The 16,066-nt window shown below is 43.9% G+C and overlaps 1 protein-coding gene across 5 annotated transcripts in view; it reads right to left on the bottom strand.

The window, feature by feature from the left end:
* Positions 1 to 16,066, bottom strand: part of UACA (uveal autoantigen with coiled-coil domains and ankyrin repeats) — a 117,559-nt gene that overhangs the window by 90,775 nt on the left and 10,718 nt on the right. Inside the window, exon 1 of one of the 5 annotated variants that reach the window (XM_062206557.1) lies at positions 7,042 to 7,061. The exons of the other annotated variants lie outside the window; for them this stretch is intronic. The gene's annotated coding sequence lies outside the window, so the exon portion shown is untranslated. Of the gene's footprint in view, positions 1 to 7,041; positions 7,062 to 16,066 lie in introns of those variants that run through there. 5 annotated transcript variants of the gene reach the window in all.

Here is a 16,066-nt window from a genome sequence, read left to right as displayed (position 1 = left end):
TTTACATGACTCAAAGACCATGCCCATCCACAATCTGACCTCCAAGAGATTAATTACCAAGATGATCTTCTACCCTCTTCCTAGTGCTCACTTCAGTCTTAATCTCCGCCTCACAATTTCTTCATCTCCAAAATCTTTTCCCAACTCATAACACTGGCAACCTGCCTTCAGACCCCTCCTCTCGTTCTATGACCAGTCACAAATGTTAAACACACCACAGAAAGTCTCTATAATAAATTATAGGAACAGAAAGCATTAACTGTTTTAAAACAGAAACAAAAAATCAGAATGTTCCTCAGAGAATCAAAAGAAATCAGGAAACACTGAAAAATCTACAGTAATACATAGTCTAATAATGAAATATTAACCTAAGCTGTTTTCATAATATTTATTTCCTAAAATACTATATAATATTTAAATGCCTAAAAAAACTACTCTGAGTCTTTGTAAAGTAAATATTCCCTAACACTGATGTACAAATCTCTGACAGCACCGGTCAAGTAGTGTCCTATATGCAAGAACCAATTTGAAGACCCTAATTTTGGATTCTCTAGGGAAAAACAGTTGTTTCCCCTAGAGAAAAACAGCAGTGGAGCAACTGCCAACCCTGTGGTGTGCCAAGGCACTGGGCAAGGACTGGGATTGGAGAATAAAATTCTCAGGTGCAAAACTGAAGAAGGAACTCATTGTTGGGGCCAGGAAATGAGCCCAAATGTGAGGTTTGTAAGGCTAAGGACCTGCTTTTGATCCTTAAGAGGAGCATGATTCAGCACCACAAGGCCTGCCCCGTACCAGCCTCAGCTTTCACACCTCTTCTTCATCTCTCTGTCCTGCCAAGATCCACAGGGCCTGCCTGTGCGCACTGCAGTGATAGCACCCAACAGGAGACCAGCAGCAAGACAGGGTGTCACCAACAAGTGCACAATTGGGACGCTCACCAATGTTCTGGAACTCTGAGGAAGAGAGGCATACCCTGGAACACTGAAACGCAGCACTGCTTGAGGATCCCATATCAGAAATGCTTGGGAACAAAAGTGTTTCAGACTTCAGAGTTCTTCAGATCTGCATAGACTTTACTACTTGAACATTCTTACCTGAAAATCAAAAACCCAAAATGCTCTGAAATCTAAAATTCTCGGCTCAAAGAGTTTTGGATTTCAGGTTTTTGTACTAGCAGTGCTCAACTTGTAATACATACTCTGTGGACAGGACTGTGATTTTGAATAAATCAATTTCCTGCAGAAGTGACTGGAGAACAGGGTGCCACTGTCACAACCCAGGAGTAATCCTTCCATATCGGCAGTGCTTTTTAAGCAGTTTCAATTCTAAGCACAGGGAGTTTATTTCCCGCATTAAAGCCAACAATTTAAAAAAAAAAAAAAAAAAGGTTACCTTCATTGCATTAAAGGAGACACTCCTTTTGTCTCAGGAGCGCTCCCAGATCACCACCACACCCAGAAGTGTTTACAGTGGGTCCTAATTGCACTTCCTTCCTCTTTCCTGACTCACCCTTTCCCAGGATATCAAAACAGGTCAACAGCGAGAATGCTATCAGAAAACTTGGTGTTCTAAAGTATATAGAAAAAGCTCTGATCAACCAAGACAGGACAGAACCCCTCGCAACAACAGCTCAGGCTAAGTTAAATTACTGAGTGTGGCTGTGAGTAATACCGGGTACAGGTCCTTCCACAGCTTTATTTTCAAGGCCACAGATAAGCAACTCCTCATTCACCTTTCCAACTATGGCTTCCACACCTTCACATGGAATTTCTTTTCACCCTCAAGAATAAGACAGCACAGCCATCTGTGCTGAACTATAAAAATAAAGGGTTTTAGTTAGCACCTACAAGTTCCTGACACCAATTATATGGTTGACATAGTTGATAGAGTTGATAATTAGAATTAAGGAAAACGTATGGAAGTTTCTCACATCTAACACTGGCCAGAAATACTCTGTTGGGCCCGAGTTTGTGTGTTCCAGGTAATAAATTTCCAAATAAAACTAAATTCTAGCCAGCGCCGTGGCTCACTAGGCTAATCCTCCGCCTGTGGCGCCGGCACTCCGGGTTCTAGTCCCGGCCGGGGCACTGGTTCTGTCCTGGTTGCTCCTCTTCCAGTCCAGCTCTCTGCTGTGGCCTAGGAAGACAGTGGAGGATGGCCCAAGTGCTTGGGCCCTGCACCCACATGGGAGACCAGGAGGAAGCGTCTGGCTCCTGGCTTCGGATCGGGGCAGCGCGCAGGCCTTAGTGGCCATTTGGTGGGTGAAACAACGGAAGGAAGACATTTCTCTCTGTCTCTCTCGCTCTCTCTCACTGTCTAACTCTGCCTGTAAAAAAAAAAAAAAAAAACACTAAATTCTTAGACTTACACAAATATTACCCTATAAAAGTTATTAAAGATATCAGTTTTATTTCTAAAATGGAACATCGTAACAAAGAAATGCAAAGCTGTAAATACACAATGCGAAGGTACCTGCACACCTACGACACATCTGCATACACCTCTGGCAGCCGTAATCAGGTTCTACTTAGATTTTTTTCTGATTATTTTCACATAAGAGATTTCCATTTCTTCCATTAAAAAAAAGTCATATGGTTGCAAGATATAGATCTCGAGTATTACTTTTCAATTGAATAATTCACTACAAATATAGAGGGTTAAAAACAAAGAGTAAGGGGCAGAAGTCTGGCCTAGTGGTTAAGAAGTCCATGTTCCACACTGGATATTCTAAAATGTTAAGTACCTAAAATCTCCACTAGGGGAAAGTTAATGGTATAATCCCCAAATCACAAGAGGAATAATCGAAACTTACTGAGATAGTGAAATTTTCCCAGAGTCACAGAGCTTTCCAGTAGACAGCCTGAGTTCAATCATATGTCTGATACCTTTTCATCCTTAATCATGTTGCTTCAGAGTACCTCTGCTTAAATGGTACTGATGCCATGAAGAAAGGTGCTTTTCAAATTGCATCAAATTTCTCATTTTGTTTATAAAGGGAAAAGTCAAAATAATTTAAGTCAAAGGATACATTAATTTTTACAAAAATCCTGAATGAAATTAAACAGTACAATAAACAGCTTTTATCTAATAGTCTAAATTGAAAGATTTAATAGTAAAATTAAACATTATACACTAACAACAATCTAATTCCCATATTTATATAAGCTATTCTGAATATTTTAGTAAGCTACAAAGTATTCAAAAAAGACACGATTATATTCTTAAAAAGAGGTCCAGGGTCCGGTGCTGTTTGGCGTAGTAGGTAAAGCTACCACCTGCAGTGCCGGCATCCCATATGGGCGCCAGTTCAAATCCTGGCTGCTCCACTTCTGATCCAGCTCTCTGCTGTGGCCTCAAAAAGTAATAGAAGATGGCACAAGTCCTTGGGCCCCTGCACCCATGTGGGAAACCTGGAAGAAGTTCCTGGCTCCTAGCTACTCAATGGTGCAGCTCTGCCCATTGAGGCCATCTAGGGAGTGAACCAGCAGATGGAAGACCCCTCTCCCTATCTCTCTCTCTCTCTCCTCTCTTTGTGTAACTCTAACTTTCAAATAAATAAATAAATCTTATAAAAAAAAGAAAAAGAAAAAGAAGTCCAAGTGATTCTTAAATTTAGAGAAAAGGATTCACATATTTGCAAATACTTCGAATTTTTTTTACATTCCCCGGGCAATAGAGTTCCTGGAATATAATATATATTTAAAGACTGGAAGGGCCGGCACTGTGGATAGCGGGTAAAGCCACTGCCTGCAGTGCCGGAATCCCATTTGGGTGCCAGTTTGAGTCCCAGCTGCTCCACTTCCGATCCAGCTCTCTGCTGTGGCCTGGGAAAGAAGTAGAAGATGACCCAAGTCCTTGGGCCCCTAAATCTTCATGGGAGACCCGGAAGAAGCTCCTGGCTCCTGGCTTCAGACTGGCACAGCTCCAGCCATTGTAGACATTTGGGGAGTGAACCAGTAGATGGAAGACCTCTCTCTTTCTGCCTCTGCTTCCCTGTAATTCTGCCTTTCAAATAAATAAATAAATCTAAAAAAAAAAAAAAAAAGAATGTGGAATTTTTTTTTTCTTTTTAAATTTTTTACTAGAGAAGCAATAGGAAGAAAGATAGAGAAAGTGCTCTACCATCAGCTGGTTCACTCCCCATATACCCACAACCGCCATGGGAGCCCAAGCTCAGAGCAGGGAACTCAATCCAGGACTCCCACAGGAGTGGAAGGATTCCAACTACTTCAGCAATCATAGCTGCCTCCAAAGGACTGCATTAGCAGGATGTGATGGAAACTGATACCAACCAAGGTGAGAATGGAACCCAGCAGTACTAACCAGCATCTTAACCACTAGGCAAAAAGCTCCCCACCTCTGCTTTTTAAAATTTGCATTCTCTAATTCAAAAGACTGAATAATTATTCAATTAGGAACTTCAATGGGGGCTGGCACTGTGGCGTAGCGGGTAAAGCCGTCCCCTGCAGTACGGGCAGGCCATGTGGGCACTGGTTCGAGTGCCAGCTGCTCCACTTCTGATCCAGCTCTTGCTATGGCCTGGGAGAGCAGCGGAGGATGGCCCAAGTCCTTGGGCCCCTGCACCCATGTGAGAGACCCAGAAGAAGCTGTTAGCTCCTGGCTTTGGACTAGAACAGCTCTGGCCATTGGGGCTATCTGGGGAGTGAACCAGTGGATGAAAAACTCTCTCTCTCTCTCTCTCTCTCTCTCTCTCTCTCTTTCCCTCTCTAACTCTGCCTTTCAAATAAATAAATAAATCTTTTTAAAAAAAGAATTTCGGCCGGCGCCGCAGCTCAATAGGCTAATCCTCCGCCTGCAGCGCCAGCACACCGGGTTCTAGTCCCAGTCGGGGCGCCGGATTCTATCCCAGTTGCCCCTCTTCCAGGCCAGCTCTCTGCTATGGCCCTGGAGTGCAGTGGAGGATGGCCGCATGGGAGACCAGGAAATACACCTGGCTGGCCGCAATGCACCGGCTGCGGCGGCCATTGGAGGGTGAACCAATGGCAAAAGGAAGACCTTTCTCTCTGTCTCTCTCTCTCTCACTGTCCACTCTGCCTGTCAAAAAATAAATAAATAAAAATAAAAAAAGAATTTCAATGAATTATGATTCTTAGTTGCAAATGAAATCGTAAAGAAAATCCATAAACAAGAAGAAATTATTTACCAGCAGAACATAGAAATTTATGTCTGTGATCTATCATTACATAGAGAACCCTCTCCTTGCCACAAAATAAATCTGACCGGCGTCTTCAGGCAGTTCCTTCCAAGGTCCCTGAACATTCAGTGTCAGGCTGCAGCAGGAGCGGCAACAGCAGCAGCTGGGTCTAAGGCATAAATTAGCAGGGAAAGAAAAGGGGGCCCAGCATTGTGGCACAGCAAGCTGAACCACTGCCTGCAATGCAGGCATCCCATAAGGTCCACTGCTCATCCAGCTCCCTGCTAATGGCCTGGGAAAAGCAGAGGAGGATAGCCCAAGTGTTTGGGTCCCTGCCACTCACATGAGAGAGCTGGATGAATTCATCTCCTAGCTTCAGCCTGGCCCAGCCCTGGCCATTGTGGCCATCTGGGGAGTAAGCCAGCAGATGGTAGGTAACTCTCTTTCTCTCTCTCTCTCTCCCTCTCCCTCTTTCTCTCTGCCTTTCAAATAAATAAATCTTTAAAAAAGAATTAGAGAGAAAAGAAAGAAAAAGCCATACTGGAGCCAGCACCAAAGCTCTGCTCCCTGGCTCAGCCTCGTGGCAGGACCAGCAGAAGCAAGCACGGGCACAGCATGCAGTCCCCTGCTAGCTCACCAACACCTTCTCCCCACCTGCCCCAGCCCCTTACTACTGCTCCTTCCCTAGGGATGCTCACACCAGACATCTCTCTGTGCTCAGAGGACCACCAGCCCACCTTCACACAGGGTCCTTTCTAAACAAAGGTCATGATATTTAGATGCTTTTTATAAAGTTGTCTTAAATGCAGATTACCAATTCATACAGGTGTTTCCTGGTTGTGGCAAAATCCATGCAAAGAGTGCATTAGCAGGACTTAAAATCTGAAAGACATGGTGAACATGTGCAATGCAACGACAAGGGGTCTGGGAATGGGAAAACACAATTCCTCCAACCCTGATTCCTCTTCACAAGACCCATCACCAAGAAGTTTCCTTATTCTTAAGTGAATGTTATAATTTGAATTACTACTATGCACTTGTAGATAATAAAGATGATGTCTTAATTCTCACATGACACACAATGCAGTAGCTAAACATGGAATATAATCACACAAAGGCTCAGTAAGGGGCCAGAGCTGTGGTACAGCGGGTTAATGGCCTGGCCTGAAACGCCAGCATCCCATATGGACGCTGGTTCGAGTCCTGGCTACCCTACTTCCAATCCAGCTCTCTGTTATGGCCTAAGAGAGCAGTAGAAGATGGCCCACGACCTTGGGCCCCTGCACCCATGTGGGAGGCCAGGAAGAAGCTCCTGGCTCCTGGCTTTGGATCAGCGCCACTCCGGCCACTGTGGCCATCTGGGGAGTGAACCAACAATGGAAGACCTCTCTTTCTGTGTGTGTGTGTGTGTGTGTATATATATATAACTCTGACTTTCAAATAAATAAATAAATCTTTTTTTAAAAAAGGCCCAGTGAAAAAATATGAGTGTGTATATATTAAGTATTTTATACACATATACTCACATATAGAGAGCAAACATAGCATAGGTTAACAATCTGAATTTAACTGAGGAGGGTAGGTGGTTCTGAGATCACTGAGCTTTTCTTTCCACTTTTATGTATATTTTAATTTCTCACAATAAAAACAGAGAAATCAAATAAGACATCTGCTAAGCATCCATGTTTATTGGCCGGCGCCGTGGCGCAATAGGCTAATCCTCCGCCTTGCGGCGCCGGCACACCAAGTTCTAGTCCCGGTCAGGGCGCCGGATTCTGTCCCGGTTGCCCCTCTTCCAGGCCAGCTCTCTGCTGTGGTCCGGGAGTGCAGTGGAGGATGGCCCAGGTGCTTGGGTCCTGCACCTCATGGGAGACCAGGATAAGTACCTGGCTTCTGGCTTCGGATCAGCACGGTGCGCGGCCGCAGCGCGCCGGCCGTGGCGGCCATTGGAGGGTGAACCAACGGCAAAGGAAGACCTTTCTCTCTGTATCTCTCTCTCTCACTGTCCACTCTGCCTGTCAAAAAAAAAAAATCCATGTTTACAAGGAGTATTAACAATTTTAGGTTAAATTGCCAAGAGTATTTTTCAAACACTGTCACCTGAACAGTCATCCACATTGCTTATAAATCAGTGTAGTGAGGAGAAACACTGAGTTGCTGGCATACAGGAAAATGAAGGCCATTTTCTCCTCTCCTTAGAACATAATTACCACCTATCAGGGACGGCACAGTACATCAAACCCTGGGAACTTCGCAGGAACCACACAAGCTAGCAGGCAGTGGCTCTGAGCACTTGCCTATCAACTGTGTGACTCTGGTGACTCACAACTTCTCTGGGTCTCAGTGGTCCCTGTTCTCTAAACGGTTCCCTCCTCTCTCTCCCTTGTAAGCAGGCAATGTCAGGCCCTCACTTAGAGCAGCTTCATAAGTGACCCACCTGCCTCTGGGCCTGACCGCCTCAAATCTGTCCTGAGCAGCACTACCGCAGCAATCTGCCTGCATTGCTTTGATGAGATGAGGACATCCCCCACCTCTGCAGCAGCTATAAGACAGAGCCCATTATTCCTTTTTTATTATTATTATTTGAGAGGCAGAATTACAGACAGAGAGGGAGAGACACAGAGAGAGAGAGGGGTCTTCCATCTGCTGATTCACTCCCTAAAGGGCCAAAATGGCCAGAGCTATACCACTGCGAAGCCAGGAGCCAGGAGTTTCTTCTGGGTCTCCAACATGGGTGCAGGGGCCCAAGCACTTGGGCCTTCTTCTGCTGCGTTCCCAGGTGCATTAGCAGGGAGTTGTATCAGAAGTGGAGCTGCCAGGACTCGAACTGGCACACATATGGGACACAGGTGCCGCAAGTGGAAGCTTAACCTACTAAACCACAGCAATGGCCCCAGAGTCCATTACTCTTTTACTGTAAGCCAATCCAAGATCCAGCCCCAACTTTTCTGCCTTCCTATTTCCCAGCTCTACTGTGTAATAAAGGGTAGGGCAGTGACCTCTGGTAAGAGATTCAGTTGGTGATGACAGGAAGCAACATCCACTGACTTAACTGCACTGGCGGAAATGTGCTCACAAGCAGGCCCCCAACATGCTTTACATCACTTAATGCTCATGAATTCATAAGATAAATAAAGTAAAAAGCCTCATTTCCCAAAGGAAGAGACAACCGATTGAAGGAAGTTGCCAAAAGTCTTAAGCTGGGTACCAGGAACAGCAGGACTTAAACCCCAGTCTCCCAGGCTATAGAGCTGGGCCCTGGAGCAGCCATACCTTCCCTGCCCCTTCACACTGCTTCAAGGGATGTTTCAAGAGCCATGGATGGACACTCCTTGGCCCACAGTTGGCCTTTTCTAAGGCTGAGAAAGCACTTCATTTTCCTCACTTACCTGCACATTCATTGCCATAAGTGTGTTTATATTTTGTATTATTTTAAAATATATAATTTTTAAAAATCTGTCGAAGAGAGAGAGAGATGAATCATGAAAAAAAAAAAAAAAAAGGTCACTCATTGAAAACCCCTCTCACAGGCAGGCAAGTGCTTGTGGGTTATTCCTCTTGTTCCTGGCCGAGGAGAATGCCTGCTTCCTTAGACCACCCCAACAAGGCTACCCTAAGGAGACCCATCTTCAGAGCACTGCAGAGTCTGCACAGAAGGTGTTCTGCAGATGAGAAAACCATGGAACAACAAAGCCAAATATAAGCAGATCATGTGCTCTTACTTGCTTTAGAAAGTGTGATTTGTGTATGGTCTCTCTGAGAAACGGTCACAATCTGTTAAGAAGAAACTTAACTACGAGACTGAGGGGGAAAAAATCTGTGCATATAAAAGGGAATCCCTTACAAGCGGTAATGTCAAACTTTGACAACTTATCAATAAGGTCAATATTTAAAACATGCCATTCGGCCAGTGCCATGGCTCAACAGGCTAATCCTCCGCCTAGCGGCGCCGGCACACCAGGTTCTAGTCCCGGTCGGGGGGCCGGATTCTGTCCCAGTTGCCCCTCTTCCAGGCCAGCTCTCTGCTATGGCGCGGGAGTGCAGTGGAGGATGGCCCAGGTGCTTGGACCCTGCACCCCATGGGAGACCAGGAGAAGTACCTGGCTCCTGCCTTCGGATCAGCGCAGTGCGCCGGCTGCAGCGTGCCGGCCGCGGTGGCCATTGGAGGGTGAACCAACGGCAAAGGAAGACCTTTCTCTCTGTCTCTCTCACTGTCTACTCTGCCTGTCAAAAAAAAACCCATGCCATTCAACCCCCAAAATGTATCCCTTTGGACACACACACACACACACACTCACACAAACACTCACACTCACACAACCCTCCAGAGAGTAAACCAACCAATCTTTAGTTCTACTGGAGTCTCAGGACTTAATTAACCCATACACACTACTAAACAACAGATGCTAACTCTAAGAATAACAAGATAGTATACCAGGGTAATCACAAATAAAAAAGCAAAGACACAGAACGGAAATGTGACATTATTAATATCAAACAATAGATAATTCAAGACAAGAGTTAGGAGAAAAATCAGACTCATACTGTTAATTACAGTATGATGAATATGAAACAGCCAAGAACCTCAATGTATCCATTATCACAAACTTAAATACATAATACAAAAACTATTCAAAACATGAGAAAGTGACAAAAACACAAATATTGTGAGACACATTATTCTAAAACTATGACCAGTTAAGCAGAAAAATATAGTTGTAAAGCCCTTACAGATCAATATGCATAAGGCATCAGAAAACTATGAAAGAACAAGAATTAGCAATTCTGAAAACAAGCAATAAAAGTAGCCAACACATGTGGGAATATGAGTATGTTCACACTCCTTAGAAATAAAAACACACAAGGCAGTAATATTTTTTTCTACCAGGTTGGCAATTATGTTTTCAATAGCAGCATCTATTACTGGAATGGTACTAGGGAATACAACTATTTCATATACTACTGAAGGGAACACAAGAATTAGTTCTCAGACATCACATAAAAGGCCTTTACCACCAAACACCCTTCTCCCCAATTTATAAGGCCTATGATGGATGTCACATAGCTTCAAATTTGTGACAGCAGGGGCCAGTGCTGTAGTGCAGTGGGTTAAAGCCCTGGCCTGAAGTGCCAGCATCCCATAAGGGCACCGGTTCGAGTCTCTGCTGCTCCTCTTCTGATCCAGCTCTCTGCTATGGCCTGGGAAAGCAAGGAAGATGGCCCGACTCCTTGGGCCCCTGCACCCATGTGGGAGACCTGGAAGAAGCTCTTGGCTCCTGGCTATAGATTGGTGCAGCTCCAGCCATTGCGGCCATCTGGGGAGTGAACCAGCAGATGGAAGACCTCTCTCTGTGTCACTACTTCTCTCTGTAACTCTTTCAAATAAATAAAAATAAATCTTTTAAAAAAAATTCTGAGATGGCATCAGGTCATGATGCTAAGGATATGGGTTCCAGAGCCAGATGACATAGTTCTTCACTTCCTAACTACAGCACTCAGGCAATCAATTATTCCACTTCCACCTGAAATAATGGCACACTGTACTCACTTCTTAGGGCTGCAGTGAGAACTGCATTAATGCAAAGCACTGAGGGCAATTCAAGAGACATTCATCTCCTAAATATTGGCTATATACTGGCACTTGGATTTCTCATAAGGATATTCTTTGTAATTCATTCAGTAGCATTTACTGAATGCCCCTAATGAGACATATGTATCTGTTGAAATCACTTCAAGTAACATAATTTTCAAGTACAAAGTTTAGAAAAAAATAAGACAAAAAACCTGCACACATATCATCACTGTGGTATCAGGGATTTCAGCACTGCCTGAGGGATAGAGAGGCAGCAAGGCACCCTAAAAAGAGCACAGCCATAAATTCACAGCACTAAGTGCGCAGCATGAGGGAGTCACTTGCTGTACTGTCTTCACATCTGTTTAGTTTCCCATAACCGCTCACAGCATTTTATCCTTGCTGGTTGACTTATGTATCTACTGTGTCACAAGGGTACCTCCCAGATCAGACTGCATTATTTCATGGCCACTCATCTTTAGCACATCACTCAGAGACTCTGCCCTTTGAACATAAGTTTTCAACATCAGCAGTATTTAGGACTCCTGAGAATAAACCAAGGCCAACAGACAAAACTCTTTTTGTGACTACAAACAATTCACTGTATTCTTATGCTTCTGTGCTTCATTTGCAAACCTACAAGAAGTATTACTCTTTCCAATTATATAAAAGCTATGCAGTTTTCAATTGTTTTCTGAATGAGAAAAATGGTACAATAAGAGAATATTGTCCTATCACCATTTATAATTTCAGGAATGTGTGCCAGTCATCCATTTATAGGCAAATTTTCCACAGAAATCAATCTGACTTCCCCAGCATAAATAACCCCATGGAGGGAGAAATTTGACCAACTGAATAGTTCCCTTAGTACCCATGAAATGATAAGACAAATGCCTGTTTAACTATAATATAATAGAAAAGGTTTCCCTATGGTAGAAATGAAACAATGACAGTATACATGATTTATAATGTTTAAATCTATTCTTATTGGATATAGATTCCTACATCACAGACATAACTATTAGTTAAACAAGGCTGATAAAAACAGAATTGTGTGCTAGTAGCTAATTCTGGGGAGGAAGGGAGAAGGCGAAAAATATACTTCATAGCTCACTGATAGGATTGCCTCTGAAGAGGAATTTTAATAACTTCACTCAAGGAACACTCTAAACAGTGGTTTATCAAAGAATTTACATTTTTCAAAAAAATTTGTTTATTTATTTAAAATCACAATTACAGAGAGAGAGAGAGAAATAGAGATCTCTTCCATCCACTGGTCTACTCCCCCGTATGGCCACAGTGGCCAGGGCTGGGCCAAGCCAAAGTCCAGAACCAGAAGCTTAAGAGTCTCCAATGTGGATGGCAGGGGTCCAAGCACTTGAGCCAACTTCCGCTGCTTTCCTCAGGCCATCAGCAGGGAGCTACATAGGAAGTAAAGCAGCCAGGACAGAAACCGGTGCCCGTTCAGAACGCTGGCATTGAAGGCAAAGGCTTTACTCCCTAAGTTACAATGCTGGCCTCAGAATTTACATTTTTAATTTAGAAAACACACACACACACACACACACAGAGAGAGAGAGAGAGAGAGAGAGAGAAGCCCTCCTTGACAATAACCCCAACCTGCAGTCCTCTGAGCCCTGATATAATTCCCTGAGATTCCTAGATCAGTGTAGGCTGCCTCCCCCAGAGTTCACTTCCAAACCTCAGGCTCCATAATTCCACAGCTCCACACTACTGCATTTGGCTCTCCTTTTGCCTGGAAAGCCAGAAAAGGCCATTCAAGTTATCTTTCCGCCCTAGGACCAAGCTTCATCATTCAACCCTTTCCCACAAAGCCACCCTAAACATCTGTGTTCCCACAGCAATTCACACAGACCTCTATGACTCTTACACTGCGATTTTGTTATTTTATTATGTCTAGCTCTTTGGAAGGCCATGACTATAACTTACTTACTACAGAACTCTTAGGACACATACTAAATTCAATAGTATCAGAAAAGTATCAGAAGCACCCAGCTACACACGAATTCTGTTTCAACTACATAAATCATGGCCCACACCCCCCACAAACCCACACATCCCAGATAATTTTAAAGGAAATCTCACACTTTGCATTACTTCATCTGTAAATGTACTTTTAAATATTTCTTTGAAAGACAAAGATCTGGGGCCAGCGTGGTGGCATAGCGGGTAAAGCTGCCACCCTGCAGTGCCAGCATACCATATGGGTGCCAGTTCAAGTTCCCACTGCCCCACTTCAAATCCAGATCTCTGCTATAGCCTGGGAAAGCAGTGGAAGATGGCCCAAGTGCTTGGGCCCCTGCACCCATGTTGGAGACCCAGAAGAAGCTCCTGGCTTCAGATCAGCGCAGCTCCGGCCACTGTGGCCATTTGGGCAGTGAACCAGCAGATGGAAGACCTTTCTCTGTCTGCCTCTGCCTCTCTGTAACTCTGCCTTTCAAATAAAATAAATAAATTTAAAAAGGAAAGAAGGCAGGCAGGCAGGCAAAGATCGGTTACAGGGGCCAGTGCTGTTGCATAGCAGGTGGTGCCGGCATCCCATATGAGCGCCGGTTCATGTCCCAGCTGCTCCTCTACCAATCCAGCTCTCTGCCTATGGCCTGGGAAAGAAGTAGAAGATGGCCCAAGTCCTTGGGTCCCTGCACCACTAAGGGAGACCTGGAAGAAACTCCTGGCTCCTGATTTCAGATTGGCCTCGCTCCAGCCATTGCAGCCATTTGGGGAGTAAACCAGCAAATAGAAGACCTTTCTCTCTCTCTCTCTCTCCCTCTCTCTGTCTGTAACTCTACCTCTGAAATAAATAAATCTTTAAAAAATCTGTTATAAACATAACCACATTACTAATGTCACAGTTAAATTCTTAATAATGCCACATGATCAAGTATTCAGTTGGTATTTACATTTATTCAATTGTCTCCTAAACTCTCTATTTTTTCTAACTGCTTAATCCAGGTCTAAATAAAGTTCATCACTGCAAGTGGTTAATATAACATTTAATGTCTAAGCTCTTGTAATCTCTAGAGTTTTTCCCCTAAAGATTATAAACTTAGAGAGCGGCAAAATGGAGGAATAGGAAGGGAGCAAGCACACTGATAGTCCAGGAAGAGACAGTTTAACAAAAGTGGAGATACTGCAGGTTCAAGGAAGAGTAGGGGAAGAAACAGCAGAGGAAACTCTTCCAGAACTAGTGATTCATGGTGGACCTGCGTGGAGGGCGTGGGATCCCACGGCTCGGGACACCAGTGGCAGAATCACTGCACCAGTGCTTGAACGTGAGGTGAGCCGAACCTCAATAGCCTGAGACACTGGCGGGAAAGCAGAAAGAGGAGACTAGAGGGAACGAGGCTTGAAACCCCGTGGGGAAAAGTTCACCAGGCTAACTAGAAGAGAGAGGAAACAAAAAAAAAAAAAAGGTGACCAATACTGACACGAGTTTCTCTCTCTCCGCTCACCTCTCAAAGGAGAGCAAGACAAAGATCAGGCGCCATTTTGGACATACGTCATAAGCAGCGCGACCTCAGGTCTGCACCCGCCCTCAGCCAAGCAGAAAAACCTGACTCTGAGAGGGGTGGGGAGTGAAATAACAGGAGATTAGGATTTAATGAATGTGTGGTGCTAATGAACTGAGACTGTGAAAAAAGAGACAGTGGGGGAGAGAACTCACAGAATTCACCTGAGTACTCTCCAGAGAAGCTACAATTCGGTAACCTTGGCAACCCAGTGGGAGACTGCAGGAGAATTTGAGCCCACACTGAGGGCAGCACAGATTCCCTGTGTGGTCCTTGGGAAAGAGCTTCCAATCTCTGGCTCCTGTGGGCATATCATTTGCCTGCTAACTACCTTCAATTATGCTCAGCTGTGTGGAATTACTTCCCTTCTGAATCAAAAAAAAGAGAGAGAGATTTACCATGCCTAACCTGGGAGTGTCACCTTTGGCACACCCTTAATCCTGAAGAACCAAACAGAGCTCTCAGGCCACACCCATCTCAAGCCTCTAAGGCTCCATCAAAAGCAGACAGTCCACGTAACACAGTCATAGTAAAACAAGAAAAAAACACCACAGCAAGGGAAGAAGAATCCAAAGAATATCTCCACAATGCCAAGCAACAAACGCAGAAATCAAGGAAACAAGAACAAAGAAGACATTATGACACCCCCAAATGAACAAGACACCCCAAGCCAAGATTATAAGATGATGAGATGGAAGAAATGCAAGATACGGATTTCAAAAAATTTATGATAAGAACAATTAGAAGTTTTCAACAACAAATGCTTGAGCTACGGAAATCCTTACTGGACAGAATAGAAAATCTCCTTTGAGAAAATGAAATCTTAAGGAGGAATCAAAATGAAACACAGAAACTAGTAGAACAGGAAAGTGTGATAGTGAAGAGAAATCAAAATGAAATGAAGAACTCAACAGACCAAAAAACAAACACATTAGAGAGCCTTAAAAACAGAATGGGTGAAGCAGAAGAGAGAATATCAGACTTAGAAGACAGAGCACAAGAAAGTATACAGTCAAACCAAACAAAAGAAGAAGAAATTAGAAATCTAAAAAATAGTGTCAGGAATCTACAGGATACTCTTAAAAAAACCAACATTTGGGTTCTAGGAGTTCCTGAAGGCATGGAGAGGGAGAAAGGATTAGAAGGCCTTTTTAGTGAGATACTTGTAGAGAACTTCCCAGGTCTGGAGAAGGACAGAGACATCCTAGTACAGGAAGCTCATAGAAACCCTAGTAAACAGGACCAAAAGAGATCCTCACCACGAAACGTAGTAATCAAACTCACCACAGTGAAACATAAAGAAAAGATCTTAAAATGTACAAGAGAGAAACGTCAGATTACTCTTAGAGGATCTCCAATTAGACTCACAGCAGACTTCTCATCAGAAACCCTTCAGGCTAGAAGAGAATGGCGAAACATAGCCCAGGTACTAAGAGAGAAAAACTGCCAGCCCAGAATATTATATCCTGCAAAGCTCTCATTTGTGAATGAAGGTGAAAGAAAGACCTTTCATAGCAAACAGAAATTGAAAGAATTTGTTGCCACTTGTGCAGCCCTGCAAAACATGCTTAAAGGTGTGTTACATACAGAAACACAGAAACATGGTCATCAATATGAAAGAAGGTAAAGGAAGGAAACCTCACAGCAAAAGATCACAGGAAGTTCAAAGCATATATTAGAAAATATCTTTGGGAAATGTCAGGGCAAAGCTACTACTTATCCATAGTCACACTGAATGTTAATGGCCTGAACTGTCCAGTTAAAAGACACAGATTGGCTGATTGGGTTAAGGAACAAAACCCATCTTTT

Source organism: Lepus europaeus, chromosome 11 (genome assembly GCF_033115175.1).
Source record: "Lepus europaeus isolate LE1 chromosome 11, mLepTim1.pri, whole genome shotgun sequence".
NCBI lineage: Eukaryota > Metazoa > Chordata > Mammalia > Lagomorpha > Leporidae > Lepus > Lepus europaeus.
Note: the sequence above shows the minus strand (reverse complement) of the source record. Positions and strands in the feature narration are given on the sequence as shown.